This window comes from Paramormyrops kingsleyae, unplaced genomic scaffold (genome assembly GCF_048594095.1).
Source record: "Paramormyrops kingsleyae isolate MSU_618 unplaced genomic scaffold, PKINGS_0.4 ups90, whole genome shotgun sequence".
NCBI lineage: Eukaryota > Metazoa > Chordata > Actinopteri > Osteoglossiformes > Mormyridae > Paramormyrops > Paramormyrops kingsleyae.
Window position 1 is genome coordinate 18285 of NW_027326028.1, and position 20863 is coordinate 39147.

At 47.0% G+C, this 20863-nt stretch overlaps 2 long non-coding RNA genes across 2 annotated transcripts; both read left to right on the top strand.

Moving 5' to 3' along the window:
• The first annotated feature begins 200 nt into the window (after positions 1–200).
• On the top strand, positions 201–2989 carry LOC140586917 (uncharacterized). The gene is made up of 3 exons (XR_011988706.1): positions 201–419; positions 2423–2529; positions 2614–2989. It is a non-coding gene; the product is annotated as an uncharacterized lncRNA (long non-coding RNA).
• Positions 2990–3992: 1003 nt separating this feature from the next.
• Positions 3993–6781, top strand: LOC140586916 (uncharacterized). Its single transcript, XR_011988705.1, has 3 exons — positions 3993–4211; positions 6215–6321; positions 6406–6781. It is a non-coding gene; the product is annotated as an uncharacterized lncRNA (long non-coding RNA).
• Positions 6782–20863: the final 14082 nt, after the last annotated feature.

Consider the following 20863-nt stretch of genomic DNA (forward strand, 5'->3'; position numbering starts at 1 on the left):
CACTGCCACACTGACCGGTGCTGCGATCCCCCGTTCGACACAACGGCCTCTCACAGGCAGTTACTTCCCAGCGGACAAGCCCCACGAGTTTAGAGGTCGCCACTTACGGGGCCGACACTGCCACACTGACCGGTGAGATCCCCCGCGCGACACAACGGCCTCTCACAGGCAGTTACTTCCCAGCGGACAAGCCCCACGAGTTTAGAGGTCGCCACTTACGGGGCCGACACTGCCACACTGACCGGTGAGATCCCCCGCGCGACACAACGGCCTCTCACAGGCAGTTACTTCCCGGCGGGCAAGCCCCATGGGTTTAGTGGTGGCCACTTACAGAGTCGACACCGCGATACCATCAGGCGACATCACCCGCGGCACCAACAACCGCTCACGGGCCTACCTCCCGGCGGGCAACTTCCAGGGTGAGGCCTACCTCCGGACTCAATCCACATCCATCTAACGCCAAACACAATCCCAATAAAGCTAATTGGCTAAAGCTGTGTACCATCTCCTTCCCCTGTAGGGGTTTGAGGGAGACATATGGTAACACAGTGAAGAAAAGTTTTAGATATGGGGGTTATTTAAACCCTCCATAGGTTTAGATGTGGTAGTCATTTTAATCCTCCACAATCCAATGTTGGGGGGCATGTTAGTCCTCCCCAAGTAGGATTTAAGGCCATCCAGTGCCAAGCACCTTTCCACTAGCATAAGTAAACTGATTGTATTATTACCACAGCATGAAAAGAATAATAAGGCCAATACCTGCAGCATTGTGTCCCACGTCCTTCCTCTGTAGAGGCTTAAGGAGAATGAAGGTGACACAGAAAGAGAAACAGACATTGCCCCAATAAAGTTTATCCATCCAGTGTTGTGTCATGCATCCTTCCTCTGTAGAGGCTTAAGGAGAATGAGGGTGACACAGTGAGAGAGTAGAATACAACCCCTGTAAAGTTGATCCATCCAATATATAGTGTGTCCCACATCCTTCCTCTGCGGAGGCTTAAGGCAAATGAGGGGAGCACAGTGAAAAGCAGTTTTTATATATGGGGGTCATTTAACCCTCCACAATTTTAAAAGTCATTCTAGACCTTATTATAATTATATTAAATGGTTATTTAATCATTAATGATTTTAAAAGTCATTTTAGACTTTGGTATATTTATATTTAAATGTTATTTTAGATAAAGTGTTAATACATTTACATGTGGGGGTAATTTGACCCTCCATCATTGTAAAAGTCACTTTATACACTAAACATTTTTATAATGGGGATATTTAACCCTCCAACACTTTCAAAGTCCCTTTGGACGTTAATATATTTATAATGGGAGTTATTTAAACCTCCATCATTATCCAACATGTCCAGACTATGAATTATATAAATAATTAACCCCCTCCAAGGGATGTAACCCAGTTGGATTACAATCAGGGGTGTATGGGTTCGAGGCCCCAAGTACAGTTGCCCTTAGGGTTTAGACTAGCTTAGGGTTTGGACCCCAAAGTAAATTATCCTTAGGGTTAGGATCAGAGGTGTAGTTTAGGTTCAGGGCCCTAAGGTAAATTATCCTTAGGGTTAGGGGTGTATTTGAGGTTAAGGCCCTAAGGTCAGTTATCCTTAGGGTTGGGGGTGTCTTAGGATTAGGGCCCTAAGGTAAATTATCCTTAGGGTTAGGCATCACAGATGTGCGTTTAGGTTTAGGGCCCCAAGGTAAGTTATCCTTAGGGTTAGGCATCTCAGATGCGTTAAGGTTAGGGCCCCAAGGTAAATTATCCTTAGGGTTAGGCATCACAGATGCGTTTAGGTTTAGGGCCCTAGGCATAGTTAGCTTATATTTAAAGGTTATGGTTAGGGCATGGTTAAGGTTAAGGCCTATAATTTAAATATGGGTGGCCATGATCAGGTTCCACAGTTACAGGAATCCCGTATCAGGTCCCCAAGGTTAGGATCCTAAGGTAAAGTACCCTTAGGATAAGCATCAGGGGTGAGTTTTAGGTTTAGGGCCCTGGCAAAGTTAGCCTCAGGGCCTAGGCCAAGAACAACACGTTAAATAACCTAGGTGGTAACCCAGATCTGGCTCCAAAATAGGATTCCTAGATCAGGTCCCGACACGTGTTTCGCGCTGCCATGCGCTCATCAGGGAACCGGCATGTAATTGCCTACTAGGCCTCAGAATAGATGGTGGCACGAAGAAGGCGTATGCTGATGAACCTCGATGGCACGGGCTGGTTAGGGTTATGAATAGGGGTCGAGACCCCTGCCTGCACCCTGGCATGCCAGGGACACAGTAATGCACTGGCCAATCAATCAGGTTCATCGGTGCATCAGCCCGCTTACGCCCCAACACATCATCCCTTTAAACAGGGTTTGAACATGCATAATTATCCCCATAGTAAAGATTGTCATTTCTTACCTGATTTCCTTCAGGGGACGGTGGCGATGATGTCGTGGAAGGTCCAGGAGAGCACTGGCACCCGGTAGCTCTCTATGGGAGACGGTGGCCGCTTGTGGAGCCGACATTGTGACGCCAACAGGTTTGTGCCCTTCCCTGCAGCTAAAGTACCCCGGGGTCCATAATGTGTATGGGGTTTCGCCTAAATCGGATGTTGCCCCCTCAGATCTGCATTCCAATGTGGTTCAACAGCGTGGTGGGCCTTTAACCTCAGCCTACGCCGGTCCGCCTTCTCCCAGATCTGGCTATCTGCCCACTATAGGCTGGCAATCACCTGTGACGTCAACAACCGCTCACAGGCCTTTCCCTCCCGGCGAGCAAGCCCTTATGGGATTAATGGTGGCCACTTACAGAGCCGACATTGCAGCACCAACAGGAGAATACACCCGCGGCATCAGCAGTAACTCACAGGCCGACCTCCCAGCGGGCAGGCCCCACGGTATAAGTGGTCGCCACTTACGGAGCCGACACCGAGGCGCCGACAGGAGAAAACACCCGCAGCGTCAGCAGCCTCCCACAGGCCGTTACTTCTCGGCGGCAAGGTCCCATGGGTTAAGTGGTCGCCACTTACGGAGCCGACACCGCCACGCCGAACAGAAGACAACACCCGCAGCGTCAGCAGCCTCCCACAGGCCGTTACTTCTCGGCGGCAAGGTCCCATGGGTTAAGTGGTCGCCACTTACGGAGCCGACACCGCCACGCCGAACAGAAGACAACACCCGCAGCGTCAGCAGCCTCCCACAGGCCGTTACTTCTCGGCGGCAAGGTCCCATGGGTTAAGTGGTCGCCACTTACGGAGCCGACACCGCCACGCCGAACAGAAGACAACACCCGCAGCGTCAGCAGCCTCCCACAGGCCGTTACTTCTCGGCGGCAAGGTCCCATGGGTTAAGTGGTCGCCGCTTACGGAGCCGACACCGCCACGCCGAACAGAAGACAACACCCGCAGCGTCAGCAGCCTCCCACAGGCCGTTACTTCTCGGCGGGCAAGTCCCATGGGTTAAGTGGTCGCCACTTACGGAGCCGACACTGCTGTGCACCAACAGCCGCTCACAGGCAGTTACTTCCCAGCGGACAAGCCCCACGAGTTTAGAGGTCGCCACTTACGGGGCCGACACTGCCACACTGACCGGTGCTGCGATCCCCCGCTCGACACAACGGCCTCTCACAGGCAGTTACTTCCCAGCGGACAAGCCCCACGAGTTTAGAGGTCGCCACTTACGGGGCCGACACTGCCACACTGACCGGTGCTGCGATCCCCCGCTCGACACAACGGCCTCTCACAGGCAGTTACTTCCCAGCGGACAAGCCCCACGAGTTTAGAGGTCGCCACTTACGGGGCCGACACTGCCACACTGACCGGTGCTGCGATCCCCCGTTCGACACAACGGCCTCTCACAGGCAGTTACTTCCCAGCGGACAAGCCCCACGAGTTTAGAGGTCGCCACTTACGGGGCCGACACTGCCACACTGACCGGTGAGATCCCCCGCGCGACACAACGGCCTCTCACAGGCAGTTACTTCCCAGCGGACAAGCCCCACGAGTTTAGAGGTCGCCACTTACGGGGCCGACACTGCCACACTGACCGGTGAGATCCCCCGCGCGACACAACGGCCTCTCACAGGCAGTTACTTCCCGGCGGGCAAGCCCCATGGGTTTAGTGGTGGCCACTTACAGAGTCGACACCGCGATACCATCAGGCGACATCACCCGCGGCACCAACAACCGCTCACGGGCCTACCTCCCGGCGGGCAACTTCCAGGGTGAGGCCTACCTCCGGACTCAATCCACATCCATCTAACGCCAAACACAATCCCAATAAAGCTAATTGGCTAAAGCTGTGTACCATCTCCTTCCCCTGTAGGGGTTTGAGGGAGACATATGGTAACACAGTGAAGAAAAGTTTTAGATATGGGGGTTATTTAAACCCTCCATAGGTTTAGATGTGGTAGTCATTTTAATCCTCCACAATCCAATGTTGGGGGGCATGTTAGTCCTCCCCAAGTAGGATTTAAGGCCATCCAGTGCCAAGCACCTTTCCACTAGCATAAGTAAACTGATTGTATTATTACCACAGCATGAAAAGAATAATAAGGCCAATACCTGCAGCATTGTGTCCCACGTCCTTCCTCTGTAGAGGCTTAAGGAGAATGAAGGTGACACAGAAAGAGAAACAGACATTGCCCCAATAAAGTTTATCCATCCAGTGTTGTGTCATGCATCCTTCCTCTGTAGAGGCTTAAGGAGAATGAGGGTGACACAGTGAGAGAGTAGAATACAACCCCTGTAAAGTTGATCCATCCAATATATAGTGTGTCCCACATCCTTCCTCTGCGGAGGCTTAAGGCAAATGAGGGGAGCACAGTGAAAAGCAGTTTTTATATATGGGGGTCATTTAACCCTCCACAATTTTAAAAGTCATTCTAGACCTTATTATAATTATATTAAATGGTTATTTAATCATTAATGATTTTAAAAGTCATTTTAGACTTTGGTATATTTATATTTAAATGTTATTTTAGATAAAGTGTTAATACATTTACATGTGGGGGTAATTTGACCCTCCATCATTGTAAAAGTCACTTTATACACTAAACATTTTTATAATGGGGATATTTAACCCTCCAACACTTTCAAAGTCCCTTTGGACGTTAATATATTTATAATGGGAGTTATTTAAACCTCCATCATTATCCAACATGTCCAGACTATGAATTATATAAATAATTAACCCCCTCCAAGGGATGTAACCCAGTTGGATTACAATCAGGGGTGTATGGGTTCGAGGCCCCAAGTACAGTTGCCCTTAGGGTTTAGACTAGCTTAGGGTTTGGACCCCAAAGTAAATTATCCTTAGGGTTAGGATCAGAGGTGTAGTTTAGGTTCAGGGCCCTAAGGTAAATTATCCTTAGGGTTAGGGGTGTATTTGAGGTTAAGGCCCTAAGGTCAGTTATCCTTAGGGTTGGGGGTGTCTTAGGATTAGGGCCCTAAGGTAAATTATCCTTAGGGTTAGGCATCACAGATGTGCGTTTAGGTTTAGGGCCCCAAGGTAAGTTATCCTTAGGGTTAGGCATCTCAGATGCGTTAAGGTTAGGGCCCCAAGGTAAATTATCCTTAGGGTTAGGCATCACAGATGCGTTTAGGTTTAGGGCCCTAGGCATAGTTAGCTTATATTTAAAGGTTATGGTTAGGGCATGGTTAAGGTTAAGGCCTATAATTTAAATATGGGTGGCCATGATCAGGTTCCACAGTTACAGGAATCCCGTATCAGGTCCCCAAGGTTAGGATCCTAAGGTAAAGTACCCTTAGGATAAGCATCAGGGGTGAGTTTTAGGTTTAGGGCCCTGGCAAAGTTAGCCTCAGGGCCTAGGCCAAGAACAACACGTTAAATAACCTAGGTGGTAACCCAGATCTGGCTCCAAAATAGGATTCCTAGATCAGGTCCCGACACGTGTTTCGCGCTGCCATGCGCTCATCAGGGAACCGGCATGTAATTGCCTACTAGGCCTCAGAATAGATGGTGGCACGAAGAAGGCGTATGCTGATGAACCTCGATGGCACGGGCTGGTTAGGGTTATGAATAGGGGTCGAGACCCCTGCCTGCACCCTGGCATGCCAGGGACACAGTAATGCACTGGCCAATCAATCAGGTTCATCGGTGCATCAGCCCGCTTACGCCCCAACACATCATCCCTTTAAACAGGGTTTGAACATGCATAATTATCCCCATAGTAAAGATTGTCATTTCTTACCTGATTTCCTTCAGGGGACGGTGGCGATGATGTCGTGGAAGGTCCAGGAGAGCACTGGCACCCGGTAGCTCTCTATGGGAGACGGTGGCCGCTTGTGGAGCCGACATTGTGACGCCAACAGGTTTGTGCCCTTCCCTGCAGCTAAAGTACCCCGGGGTCCATAATGTGTATGGGGTTTCGCCTAAATCGGATGTTGCCCCCTCAGATCTGCATTCCAATGTGGTTCAACAGCGTGGTGGGCCTTTAACCTCAGCCTACGCCGGTCCGCCTTCTCCCAGATCTGGCTATCTGCCCACTATAGGCTGGCAATCACCTGTGACGTCAACAACCGCTCACAGGCCTTTCCCTCCCGGCGAGCAAGCCCTTATGGGATTAATGGTGGCCACTTACAGAGCCGACATTGCAGCACCAACAGGAGAATACACCCGCGGCATCAGCAGTAACTCACAGGCCGACCTCCCAGCGGGCAGGCCCCACGGTATAAGTGGTCGCCACTTACGGAGCCGACACCGAGGCGCCGACAGGAGAAAACACCCGCAGCGTCAGCAGCCTCCCACAGGCCGTTACTTCTCGGCGGCAAGGTCCCATGGGTTAAGTGGTCGCCACTTACGGAGCCGACACCGCCACGCCGAACAGAAGACAACACCCGCAGCGTCAGCAGCCTCCCACAGGCCGTTACTTCTCGGCGGCAAGGTCCCATGGGTTAAGTGGTCGCCACTTACGGAGCCGACACCGCCACGCCGAACAGAAGACAACACCCGCAGCGTCAGCAGCCTCCCACAGGCCGTTACTTCTCGGCGGCAAGGTCCCATGGGTTAAGTGGTCGCCACTTACGGAGCCGACACCGCCACGCCGAACAGAAGACAACACCCGCAGCGTCAGCAGCCTCCCACAGGCCGTTACTTCTCGGCGGCAAGGTCCCATGGGTTAAGTGGTCGCCGCTTACGGAGCCGACACCGCCACGCCGAACAGAAGACAACACCCGCAGCGTCAGCAGCCTCCCACAGGCCGTTACTTCTCGGCGGGCAAGTCCCATGGGTTAAGTGGTCGCCACTTACGGAGCCGACACTGCTGTGCACCAACAGCCGCTCACAGGCAGTTACTTCCCAGCGGACAAGCCCCACGAGTTTAGAGGTCGCCACTTACGGGGCCGACACTGCCACACTGACCGGTGCTGCGATCCCCCGCTCGACACAACGGCCTCTCACAGGCAGTTACTTCCCAGCGGACAAGCCCCACGAGTTTAGAGGTCGCCACTTACGGGGCCGACACTGCCACACTGACCGGTGCTGCGATCCCCCGCTCGACACAACGGCCTCTCACAGGCAGTTACTTCCCAGCGGACAAGCCCCACGAGTTTAGAGGTCGCCACTTACGGGGCCGACACTGCCACACTGACCGGTGCTGCGATCCCCCGTTCGACACAACGGCCTCTCACAGGCAGTTACTTCCCAGCGGACAAGCCCCACGAGTTTAGAGGTCGCCACTTACGGGGCCGACACTGCCACACTGACCGGTGAGATCCCCCGCGCGACACAACGGCCTCTCACAGGCAGTTACTTCCCAGCGGACAAGCCCCACGAGTTTAGAGGTCGCCACTTACGGGGCCGACACTGCCACACTGACCGGTGAGATCCCCCGCGCGACACAACGGCCTCTCACAGGCAGTTACTTCCCGGCGGGCAAGCCCCATGGGTTTAGTGGTGGCCACTTACAGAGTCGACACCGCGATACCATCAGGCGACATCACCCGCGGCACCAACAACCGCTCACGGGCCTACCTCCCGGCGGGCAACTTCCAGGGTGAGGCCTACCTCCGGACTCAATCCACATCCATCTAACGCCAAACACAATCCCAATAAAGCTAATTGGCTAAAGCTGTGTACCATCTCCTTCCCCTGTAGGGGTTTGAGGGAGACATATGGTAACACAGTGAAGAAAAGTTTTAGATATGGGGGTTATTTAAACCCTCCATAGGTTTAGATGTGGTAGTCATTTTAATCCTCCACAATCCAATGTTGGGGGGCATGTTAGTCCTCCCCAAGTAGGATTTAAGGCCATCCAGTGCCAAGCACCTTTCCACTAGCATAAGTAAACTGATTGTATTATTACCACAGCATGAAAAGAATAATAAGGCCAATACCTGCAGCATTGTGTCCCACGTCCTTCCTCTGTAGAGGCTTAAGGAGAATGAAGGTGACACAGAAAGAGAAACAGACATTGCCCCAATAAAGTTTATCCATCCAGTGTTGTGTCATGCATCCTTCCTCTGTAGAGGCTTAAGGAGAATGAGGGTGACACAGTGAGAGAGTAGAATACAACCCCTGTAAAGTTGATCCATCCAATATATAGTGTGTCCCACATCCTTCCTCTGCGGAGGCTTAAGGCAAATGAGGGGAGCACAGTGAAAAGCAGTTTTTATATATGGGGGTCATTTAACCCTCCACAATTTTAAAAGTCATTCTAGACCTTATTATAATTATATTAAATGGTTATTTAATCATTAATGATTTTAAAAGTCATTTTAGACTTTGGTATATTTATATTTAAATGTTATTTTAGATAAAGTGTTAATACATTTACATGTGGGGGTAATTTGACCCTCCATCATTGTAAAAGTCACTTTATACACTAAACATTTTTATAATGGGGATATTTAACCCTCCAACACTTTCAAAGTCCCTTTGGACGTTAATATATTTATAATGGGAGTTATTTAAACCTCCATCATTATCCAACATGTCCAGACTATGAATTATATAAATAATTAACCCCCTCCAAGGGATGTAACCCAGTTGGATTACAATCAGGGGTGTATGGGTTCGAGGCCCCAAGTACAGTTGCCCTTAGGGTTTAGACTAGCTTAGGGTTTGGACCCCAAAGTAAATTATCCTTAGGGTTAGGATCAGAGGTGTAGTTTAGGTTCAGGGCCCTAAGGTAAATTATCCTTAGGGTTAGGGGTGTATTTGAGGTTAAGGCCCTAAGGTCAGTTATCCTTAGGGTTGGGGGTGTCTTAGGATTAGGGCCCTAAGGTAAATTATCCTTAGGGTTAGGCATCACAGATGTGCGTTTAGGTTTAGGGCCCCAAGGTAAGTTATCCTTAGGGTTAGGCATCTCAGATGCGTTAAGGTTAGGGCCCCAAGGTAAATTATCCTTAGGGTTAGGCATCACAGATGCGTTTAGGTTTAGGGCCCTAGGCATAGTTAGCTTATATTTAAAGGTTATGGTTAGGGTTAGGGTTAGGGTTAGGGTTAGGGTTAGGGGTTAGGGGTTAGGGTTAGGGTTAGGGTTAGGGTTATGAAAAGGGGTTAGAAACCCCAGGGCCTGTGACCCCAGCGTCCCAGGGCCACAGAAGTGCACTGGCCAATTCGGGTCCATGCATCCACCCGCTTACGCACACCGTATCCAATCCCCAACTGGGGCTTTAATGGTCTTGTGTTTCTTTTGCAGGGGTGACGAGACGAAGAAGGACGACGAGGAATCCAGGATCCCAGGACCGCCCGGAGGAACAGGTAGGAGGAGCGACAACGCCATCAAGGTAGGTATTGGCCGTGAACTATAACTATATCTTATATATGTCTACTAGACTTAGGGGAAATCCATTCACCTCATTTTCAGGTTTACCAGTGCCGGACACCCAACGGCTACTGGCCTGCGAGGGATAAAGGGCACCATACCGTGGCCTTGTATCTCCCCCCGGTGTCCCCCGGGTGGAGTCACATACTGAACCCAGGACCCCCCAAAGGTCCATCCACTCCCATCCATGTCTAAATGAAAATGAATAAAAACTAATGCACCAGCACTGTGTCCCGCATCCTTCCTCCACGGAAGCTAGATGGATATTGCTGGGACACAGTGGGGAATTGCTATGTATATAAAGGGGCAAAGGTCAAAGTAAATAATTTTATGTAAGACCCGGCTAAATAGCCTTATGGTCAGGAATATTGGGGTTAGGGATCCGGCATAATAGCCTTAGGTAGGGGGACTTAGGGTTAGGGACCCGGCCACTAGCCTTATGGTCCAGGGACTAAGGGTTAGGGGGCAGGCCTACTGGCCGTATGGTAAGGGAGATTAGGGTTAGGGATCCGGTCTACTGACCTTAGGGTTAGGGTTAGGATAGGGGTATAGGCCTAGTTGGGCCATAATTCCTAATCTAAATTTTAAAATTGAGGCCTAGTTGGGCCGTAACTAAACTAAATGGTAGACACTGACCTGTCCAAATGTGGGTTACAAGGTCAGGCTCCAACGCGTTTCTGGCTGCCATGCCGTCATCAGGGAGCCGGCGAAAAAATTAAGGGAAGGCCTTAATAGGCGTAGGACTGGCGGTAATGCGAAGAAGGTGGATGGTAATGGACCCGAATGGCACGGGCTGGTTTGGGTTATGAAAAGGGGTTAGAAACCCCAGGGCCTGTGACCCCAGCGTCCCAGGGCCACAGAAGTGCACTGGCCAATTCGGGTCCATGCATCCACCCGCTTACGCACACCGTATCCAATCCCCAACTGGGGCTTTAATGGTCTTGTGTTTCTTTTGCAGGGGTGACGAGACGAAGAAGGACGACGAGGAATCCAGGATCCCAGGACCGCCCGGAGGAACAGGTAGGAGGAGCGACAACGCCATCAAGGTAGGTATTGGCCGTGAACTATAACTATATCTTATATATGTCTACTAGACTTAGGGGAAATCCATTCACCTCATTTTCAGGTTTACCAGTGCCGGACACCCAACGGCTACTGGCCTGCGAGGGATAAAGGGCACCATACCGTGGCCTTGTATCTCCCCCCGGTGTCCCCCGGGTGGAGTCACATACTGAACCCAGGACCCCCCAAAGGTCCATCCACTCCCATCCATGTCTAAATGAAAATGAATAAAAACTAATGCACCAGCACTGTGTCCCGCATCCTTCCTCCACGGAAGCTAGATGGATATTGCTGGGACACAGTGGGGAATTGCTATGTATATAAAGGGGCAAAGGTCAAAGTAAATAATTTTATGTAAGACCCGGCTAAATAGCCTTATGGTCAGGAATATTGGGGTTAGGGATCCGGCATAATAGCCTTAGGTAGGGGGACTTAGGGTTAGGGACCCGGCCACTAGCCTTATGGTCCAGGGACTAAGGGTTAGGGGGCAGGCCTACTGGCCGTATGGTAAGGGAGATTAGGGTTAGGGTTAGGGTTAGGGTTAGGGGTTAGGGTTAGGGTTAGGGTTAGGGTTAGGAGCCTGTCCAGAATACCTATTATTTTTTCCGCATTTTGTAAAAAAAATGTATGGGACGGGTTTTTTTCCTGGCCTGTATTAAGTTTTATGGCCTGAATTTAGGAAACCTGGCCTCGTCAATGGGAAAATCCCATACGTTCGAAAAGCCAGGATACCTATAATTCATTAGAAGGACGTAATTCCTATTACGTAGTAACTGTTTTTGTACTGCAGGTGGCAGTATTTATTTTTTAAAAATATATTACGGATTACCTAAGTCTCATTATCTCAGGCCTATCTCAGACATATATATTACGGCTTCTATAATTCAGTAATAAGGTTTGTAGTACCTTAACATAGGCTAATGTCACAGCCCGTTTTACATGGCCAAAATTGTTTTTTGATCAAGTTTTTAAAGTATATTGTGTTTTTTTCTGTCTGTACATCACATATATATGTATGCAGGCATAGCCAGATGTATTTGTGCATTTACTTTTTTGTTTTTAATCTTTATTGTCTATTATCTTTAATCGATGTAGCTAACGTTTTATCATTTAGTTATGCTTAGGGAGGCCGTAATAAATAATATATATTGTGCACTTTATTGCTCAAGCTGCAGTACCTTTGTCTTCACCAACAGAGGGCAGACTGAGCTATTGGTCTCTATGGCATAGGTAGTAAAGCCGGATTATGTATTTATCATGGACTACCACAGTAGTCATTATACTTAGTGTTATAGCTGTCAAAAAAGTGACATCTTAGCATTTAGTTATACATAGGGAGGCCGTAATAAGTAATATATATTCTGCACTTTATTGCTCAAGCTGCAGTACCTTTGTCTTGACCAACAGAGGGCAGACTGAGCTATTGGTCTCTATGGCATAGGTAGTAAAGCCGGATTGTATACTTATCATGGACTACCACAGTAGTCATTATACTTAGTGTTATAGCTGTCAAAAAAGTGACATCTTATCATTTAGTTATACATAGGGAGGCCGTAATAAGTAATATATATTGCGCACTTTATTGCTCAAGCTGCAGTACCTTTGTCTTCACCAACAGAGGGCAGACTGAGCTATTGGTCTCTATGGTATAGGCAGTAAAGCCGGATTATATAGGTATGGTAGTAAGGCCGGGTCCTGTATTTATCGTGGACTACCACAGTAGTCATTATACTTAGTGTTATAGCTGTCAAAAAAGTGACAGCTCGTTTTACATGACCAAAAGTGTTTTTTGATCAACTGTTTTAAGTATGTTGTGTTTTTTATGTCTGTACATTACATATGCATGTATGCAGGCATAGCCAGATGTATTTGTGCATTTATTTTTTTGTTTTTAATCTTTATTGTCTATTATCTTTATTCGATGTCGCTAACTTTTTAGCATTTAGTTATACATATGGAGGCCGTAATAAATGATATATATTGCGCACTTTATTGCTCAAGCTGCAGTACCTTTGTCTTCACCAACAGAGGGCAGACTGAGCTATTGGTCTCTATGGTATAGGCAGTAAAGCCGGATTATATAGGTATGGTAGTAAGGCCGGATCCTGTATTTATCGTGGACTACCACAGTAGTCATTATACTTAGTGTTATAGCTGTCAAAAAAGTGACAGCTCGTTTTACATGACCAAAAGTGTTTTTTGATCAACTGTTTTAAGTATGTTGTGTTTTTTATGTCTGTACATTACATATGCATGTATGCAGGCATAGCCAGATGTATTTGTGCATTTATTTTTTTGTTTTTAATCTTTATTGTCTATTATCTTTATTCGATGTCGCTAACTTTTTAGCATTTAGTTATACATATGGAGGCCGTAATAAATGATATATATTGCGCACTTTATTGTTCAAGCTGCAGTACCTATGTCTTCACCAGTGGGGGCAGGATGACCTAATGCTCAGTTTGGGTAGGAAAGCCAGATCATATACGTATCATGGACTACCATACTACAGAGATATATATATATTACGGACTATATTGCTCAAGCTGCAGTACCTGTGTCTTCACCAACAGAGGGCAGACTTACCTATTGTTCCCTATGACATAGTTAGTACGGCCGGATTATATAATTGTGGCAGTAAAGCCGGATCATATACTTATCATGGACTATCATACAATAAAGATATATATATATTACAGACTTTATTGCTCAAGCTGCAGTACCTATGTCTTCACCAGTGGGGGCAGGCTGACCTAATGCTCATTATGCGTAGGAAAGCCAGATCATATACGTATCATGGACTATCATACTATAGAGATATACATATGTTACGGACTTTATCGCTCAAGCTGCAGTACCTATGTCTTCACCAGTGGGGGCAGGCTGACCTAATGCTCATTATGCGTAGGAAAGCCAGATCATATACGTATCATGGACTATCATACTACAGAGATATATATATATATTACGGACTATATTGCTCAAGCTGCAGTACCTGTGTCTTCACCAACAGAGGGCAGACTTACCTATTGTTCCCTATGACATAGTTAGTAAGGCCGGATTATATAATTGTGGCAGTAAAGCCGGATCATATACTTATCATGGACTATCATACAATAAAGATATATATATATTACAGACTTTATTGCTCAAGCTGCAGTACCTATGTCTTCACCAGTGGGGGCAGGCTGACCTAATGCTCAGTATGGGTAGTAAAGCCAGATCCTATACGTATCATGGACTATCATACTATAGAGATATATATATGTTACGAACTTTATTGCTCAAGCTGCAGTACCTATGTCTTCACCAGTGGGGGCAGGCCGACCTAATGCTCAGTTTGGGTAGGAAAGCCAGATCCTATACGTATCATGGACTATCATACTATAGAGATATATATATATATATTACGGACTATATTGCTCAAGCTGCAGTACCTGTGTCTTCACCAACAGAGGGCAGACTTACCTATTGTTCCCTATGACATAGTTAGTAAGGCCGGATTATATAATTGTGGCAGTAAAGCCGGATCATATACTTATCATGGACTATCATACAATAAAGATATATATATGTTACGGACTTTATTGCTCAAGCTGCAGTACCTATGTCTTCACCAGTGGGGGCAGGCTGACCTAATGCTCAGTATGGGTAGGAAAGCCAGATCATATACGTATCATGGCCTATCATACTATAGAGATATATATATATATATTACGGACTATATTGCTCAAGCTGCAGTACCTGTGTCTTCACCAACAGAGGGCAGACTTACCTATTGTTCCCTATGACATAGTTAGTAAGGCCGGATTATATAATTGTGGCAGTAAAGCCGGATCATATACTTATCATGGACTATCATACAATAAAGATATATATATGTTACGGACTTTATTGCTCAAGCTGCAGTACCTATGTCTTCACCAGTGGGGGCAGGCTGACCTAATGCTCAGTATGGGTAGGAAAGCCAGATCATATACGTATCATGGACTATCATACTATAGAGATATATATATATATATTACGGACTATATTGCTCAAGCTGCAGTACCTGTGTCTTCACCAACAGAGGGCAGACTTACCTATTGTTCCCTATGACATAGTTAGTAAGGCCGGATTATATAATTGTGGCAGTAAAGCCGGATCATATACTTATCATGGACTATCATACAATAAAGATATATATATGTTACGGACTTTATTGCTCAAGCTGCAGTACCTATGTCTTCACCAGTGGGGGCAGGCTGACCTAATGCTCAGTATGGGTAGGAAAGCCAGATCATATACGTATCATGGACTATCATACTATAGAGATATATATATGTTACGAACTTTATTGCTCAAGCTGCAGTACCTATGTCTTCACCAGTGGGGGCAGGCCGACCTAATGCTCAGTTTGGGTAGGAAAGCCAGATCCTATACGTATCATGGACTATCATACTATAGAGATATATATATATATATTACGGACTATATTGCTCAAGCTGCAGTACCTGTGTCTTCACCAACAGAGGGCAGACTTACCTATTGTTCCCTATGACATAGTTAGTAAGGCCGGATTATATAATTGTGGCAGTAAAGCCGGATCATATACTTATCATGGACTATCATACAATAAAGATATATATATGTTACGGACTTTATTGCTCAAGCTGCAGTACCTATGTCTTCACCAGTGGGGGCAGGCTGACCTAATGCTCAGTTTGGGTAGGAAAGCCAGATCATATACGTATCATGGACTATCATACTACAGAGATATATATATATATATTACGGACTATATTGCTCAAGCTGCAGTACCTGTGTCTTCACCAAAAGAGGGCAGACTTACCTATTGTTCCCTATGACATAGGTAGTAAAGCCGGATTATATAATTGTGGCAGTAAAGCCGGATCATATACTTATCATGGACTATCATACAATAGAGATATATATATATTACAGACTTTATTGCTCAAGCTGCAGTACCTATGTCTTCACCAGTGGGGGCAGGCTGACCTAATGCTCAGTATGGGTAGGAAAGCCAGATCATATACGTATCATGGACTATCATACTATAGAGATATATATATGTTATGGACTTTATCGCTCAAGCTGCAGTACCTATGTCTTTACCAGTGGGGGCAGGCTGACCTAATGCTCAGTATGGGTAGTAAAGCCAGATCCTATACGTATCATGGACTATCATACTATAGAGATATATATATGTTATGGACTTTATCGCTCAAGCTGCAGCACCTATGTCTTCACCAGTGGGGGCAGGCTGACCTAATGCTCAGTTTGGGTAGGAAAGCCAGGTCCTATACGTATCATGGACTATCATACTATAGAGATGTATATATGTTACGGACTTTATCGCTCAAGCTGCAGTATCTGTGTCTTCACCAGTGGGGGCAGGCTGACCTAATGCTCAGTTAGAGGTAGAAAAACCAGATCCTACACGTATCATGGACTATCATAGTATAGAGATATATATATGTTATGGACTTTATCGCTCAAGCTGCAGTATCTGTGTCTTCACCAGTGGGGGCAGGCTGACCTAATGCTCAGTTTGGGTAGGAAAGCCAGATCCTATATGTATCATGGACTATCATAGTATAGAGATATATATATATTACAGACTTTAATGCTCAAGCTGCAGTACCTGTGTCTTCACCAGTGGGGGCAGGCTGACCTAATGCTCAGTATGGGTAGTAAAGCCAGATCCTAAACGTATCATGGACTATCATACTATAGAGATATATATATGTTATGGACTTTATCGCTCAAGCTGCAGTACCTGTGTCTTCACCAGTGGGGGCAGGCTGACCTAATGCTCAGTATGGGTAGTAAAGCCAGATCCTATACGTATCATGGACTATCATACTATAGAGATATATATATGTTACGGACTTTATCGCTCAAGCTGTAGTACCTGTCTTCACCAGTGGGGGCAGGCTAGTAAAGCCAGGACCTATACGTATCATTGACTATCATACTTTAGAGATATATATGTTACGGACTTTATCGCTCAAGCTGCAGTACCTGTCTTCACCAGTGGGGGCAGGCTAGTAAAGCCAGATCCTATACGTATCATGGACTATCATAGTATAGAGATATATATATGTTACGGACTTTATTGCTCAAGCTGCAGTACCTTTGTGTTCACCAGTGGGGGCAGGCTGACCTAATGCTCAGTATGGGTAGTAAAGCCAGATCATATACGTATCATGGACTATCATACTATAGAGATATATATATATATTACGGACTTTATTGCTCAAGCTGCAGTACCTGTGTTATCACCAATAGGGGCAGGCTGGGCAGGGGCACATCTTATAGATAGGTATTACGGACTGTCTCGTATTGGACTCTAAAATCGCATCCCCTATATAGGCATTACGGACCACCTCATTCTAGGTTCACAGGCCTGATGGCTGACTAGGCCTCAAACAAACATGAGGGGGCATCACAGCAGAGCCCTACGAGCTAGGGGTCTGAGATTCGGCACGCATAAACTGGACGTATGTCCGGACAAGTTTGCCAAGTTTCAAGAATGCAGCAGTTACAGAACATGTGTGGGGCCCATGTAGGTATACATTTTAAATCGCTTTTAAGCGCTAAAGTGGCGGGTAACCTGAGGGGGTCCTGCAGCTGAACCGTGTGGGCTAGGGGCTTGAAATTTCACACAGATAAACTACTTACTGGTATGAATAAGTGTGCCAAGTTTCATTAGCGCAGCCCTTACCACTGAGCCGCAGTGGACCTTTAAATTTGCTAACATAGGCAATGTTAAGTCAATGGAGACATTAAAAACTAGGCCTCAAACGAAGCTGACCGGCCGCTACGGCCGAACCGTACGAGCTAGGGCTCTGAAATTCGGTGTGCTAATACTCAATATAAGTCTGAATTGACGTGCCAAGTTTCAAGAAAGCAGCACATATATAACACGTTTGGGGGCCATGTAGGTTTACATTTAAATCCCTTTTAGGCGCTCAAGCCGCATCCCCTATATAGGCATTACGGACTACCTCATTCTAGGTTCACAGGCCTGAGGGCTGACTAGGCCTCAAACAAACATGAGGGGGCGTCACGACGGAGCCCTACGAGCTGGGATTCTGAAATTCGGCACGCGTAAACTCGACGTGCGTCCGGACAAGCGTGCCGAGTTTCCAGAACGCAGCTCTTACAGAACAGTTTTAATCGACCCTCAGATTCAGCGAGGTCGGCAATGTTAAGTGAATGGAGGCACCGCGTATGTCATTTGAAGTGTAGGAGTGGCCTAGGAAGATGATTCAAAATGTTCCTGAGACTAGACAGTCTGCTCTTTAAATCACCCAATACATGTCCATTAAAATTATGCCTTCTTAATTAGATTCTAACAGGCTTTAAATGTGAGAGGCTGCATCTCTTCGACTAGGCCTCAAACTACCTTCAGGGGGCGCCACGGCGCAGCCGTATGAGCTAGGGGCCTGAGATTTGGCACGCATAAACTAGATATGTCTCTGGACAAGTGTGCCAAGTTTCATGACTCTAGATATGACAGAACAGTTTTTATTGGCCCTCAAAGTCAGTGAGGTCGCCAATGTTAAGTGAATGGAGGCACCCCACCTGTCATTTGACAGGCCATAACTCCATGTAGGAGTGGCCTAGGAAGATGGTTCAAAGTGTTCCTGAAACTAGACCGTCTGCTCTGTAAATCACCCATAACATGTCTGTGACGATTATGCTTCTTTAATTGATTAATTTAGCTTTCAAATCGGAGGAGCATATTTTGACTGCGATTTCCTCTGTCTGGCCAAAAAATGCCTGTGTGTGCCTAGACCCACAACCCCATACTGAAAGCTTGCTGCAGCCGAGAGGGGCCTCTCTTGGAAATCAGCTCATAACTGCAGTTCCCTTTGAGCTAGAGGACTGAAATTTGGGACAATGATAGGGGAGGGTGGTCTGCACCAGTGACCAAAATTTGGGGGGTCTATGCCACACGGGATGGTTTTTATTAACCCTTTAGTGTCTGGTGGTCTCACGGCCGGCCCGTGTGAGCTAGAAGTCTGAAATTTGGCACGGTGGAGCAAGGCAAATTGGGAAATCACGTACTGAACTTTTACGAGCGCAGCCCTCACCAAAGGCCCGCAAATCACACGAAGGCACCTGCACCCTCAGCCGTGTGATAGAGACGGCTGGATTTTCTCCTGCATACACTAGGGACATGGACAAACACACCTCTAAAGTTTCATGCATGTACACCTCATAGAAGAGTTTTTATTGGCCCTCAAAGTCAGTGAGGTCGCCAATGTTAAGTGAATGGAGGCACCCCACCTGTCATTTGACAGGCCATAACTCTGTGTAGCAGTGACCTAGGAAGACCGTTCAAAGTCTTCCTGAAACTAGACAGTATGCTCTTTAAATCAACCAATACATGTCTGTTACGATTATGCCTCCTTAATTTGATTACAGCCTGTCTTTTTATGGTGAGCGGCCGCATTTCTTCCGAATAGGCCTCAAACTGACCTAGGGGGGGGGTCACGGCCCATCCATACGAGCCAGCGGTCTGAAATTCGGCACGCGCGTACTACGTATTTGTATGAATCGAAGTCCCGAGTTTCGTGCGCGCAGCTCTTAGAGAACATGTCTGGTGGACCTGTGAACTTACGTTTTAATAGGCCTTTAAGGGGAAAAGGGGCAAGGTCACTTGAGGGGGTCTTTTGGCTGAACCCTGTGACCTAGGGGGCTGAAATTTGGCGAGGAGATGCGCGACACATACCCAGTGAAGTGTTTACAGTATCATAGGTGCAGACCTGACAGAAGTAAAGTTATTCACTTCCAAAGAAAAAAGTGATTTCAGGCATAGGGATTACGGATACGGTAACTGGGAATATTAAGGGTCACTGAGAGTGGCAGTTGGCGGTTGCCTAGGCAATGGCACGTCTCAGCGCAAATCGATACAAAAAAGTTACACTCTGTGGAGAGAGGGTGTGGCGCTGCAAGTAATATGCTGCCTTAGTGTAGGCTTGACAGAAACAGCCTGGTAAACTTTAAAACATCACAAGTCCACAGAGGAGAAAGCTAAGTGGACGATTCAAAATTCATGTCAAAGCACACATGCCCCACATTAAAATCAAATATTGTTTTACTTTCAAAATATAATTATTTTAAGCATAGGGATTTCGGATTCCCTTAGTCTGAATATCATTGGTCACTGAGATCAGCAGGTCACCGTTGTCAAGGCAACACAGATAAACTAGATGGACGAATAAATCAGTGTGCCGATACCTGTGTCTTCACCAATAGGGGCAGGCTGGGCAGAGGCACATCTCATAGATAGGTATTACGGACTGTCTCATTATGGACTCTAAAGCCGCATCCCCTATATAGGCATTACGGACTACCTCATTCTAGGTTCACAGGCCTGATGGCTGACTAGGCCTCAAACAAACATGAGGGGGCGTCACAGCAGAGCCCTACGAACTAGGGCTCTGAAATTCGGCGTGCACATACTAGATATGAGTATCAATTAACCTGCCATGTTTCAAGAATGCAGCAGTCACAGAACATGTGTGGGGGCCATGTAGGTTTACATTTTAAATCCCTTTTAAGCGCTAAAGTGGCAGGTAACCTGAGGGGGTCCGGCAGCTGAACCGTGTGAGCTAGGGGCTTGAAATTTCACACAGATAAACTAGTTACAGGTATGAATAAGTGTGCCAAGTTTCATTAGCGCAGCTCTTACCACTCAGCCGCAGTGGGCTTTAGAGTTTGCTAACTTAGGCAATATATGCCAATGGGAAGAAATCAGACTAGGCCTCAAACGAAGCTGACCGGCCGCTACGGCCGAACCGTACGAGCTAGGGCTCTGAAATTCGGCGTGCTCATACTAGATATAAGTATGAATTGACGTGCCAAGTTTCAAGAAAGCAGCACATACAGAACAAGTTTGGGGGGCCATGTAGTTTTACATTTTAAATCACTTTTAAGCGCTAATGTGGCGGGTAACCTGAGGGGGTCCTGCAGCTGAACCGTGTGGGCTAGGGGCTTGAGATTTCACACAG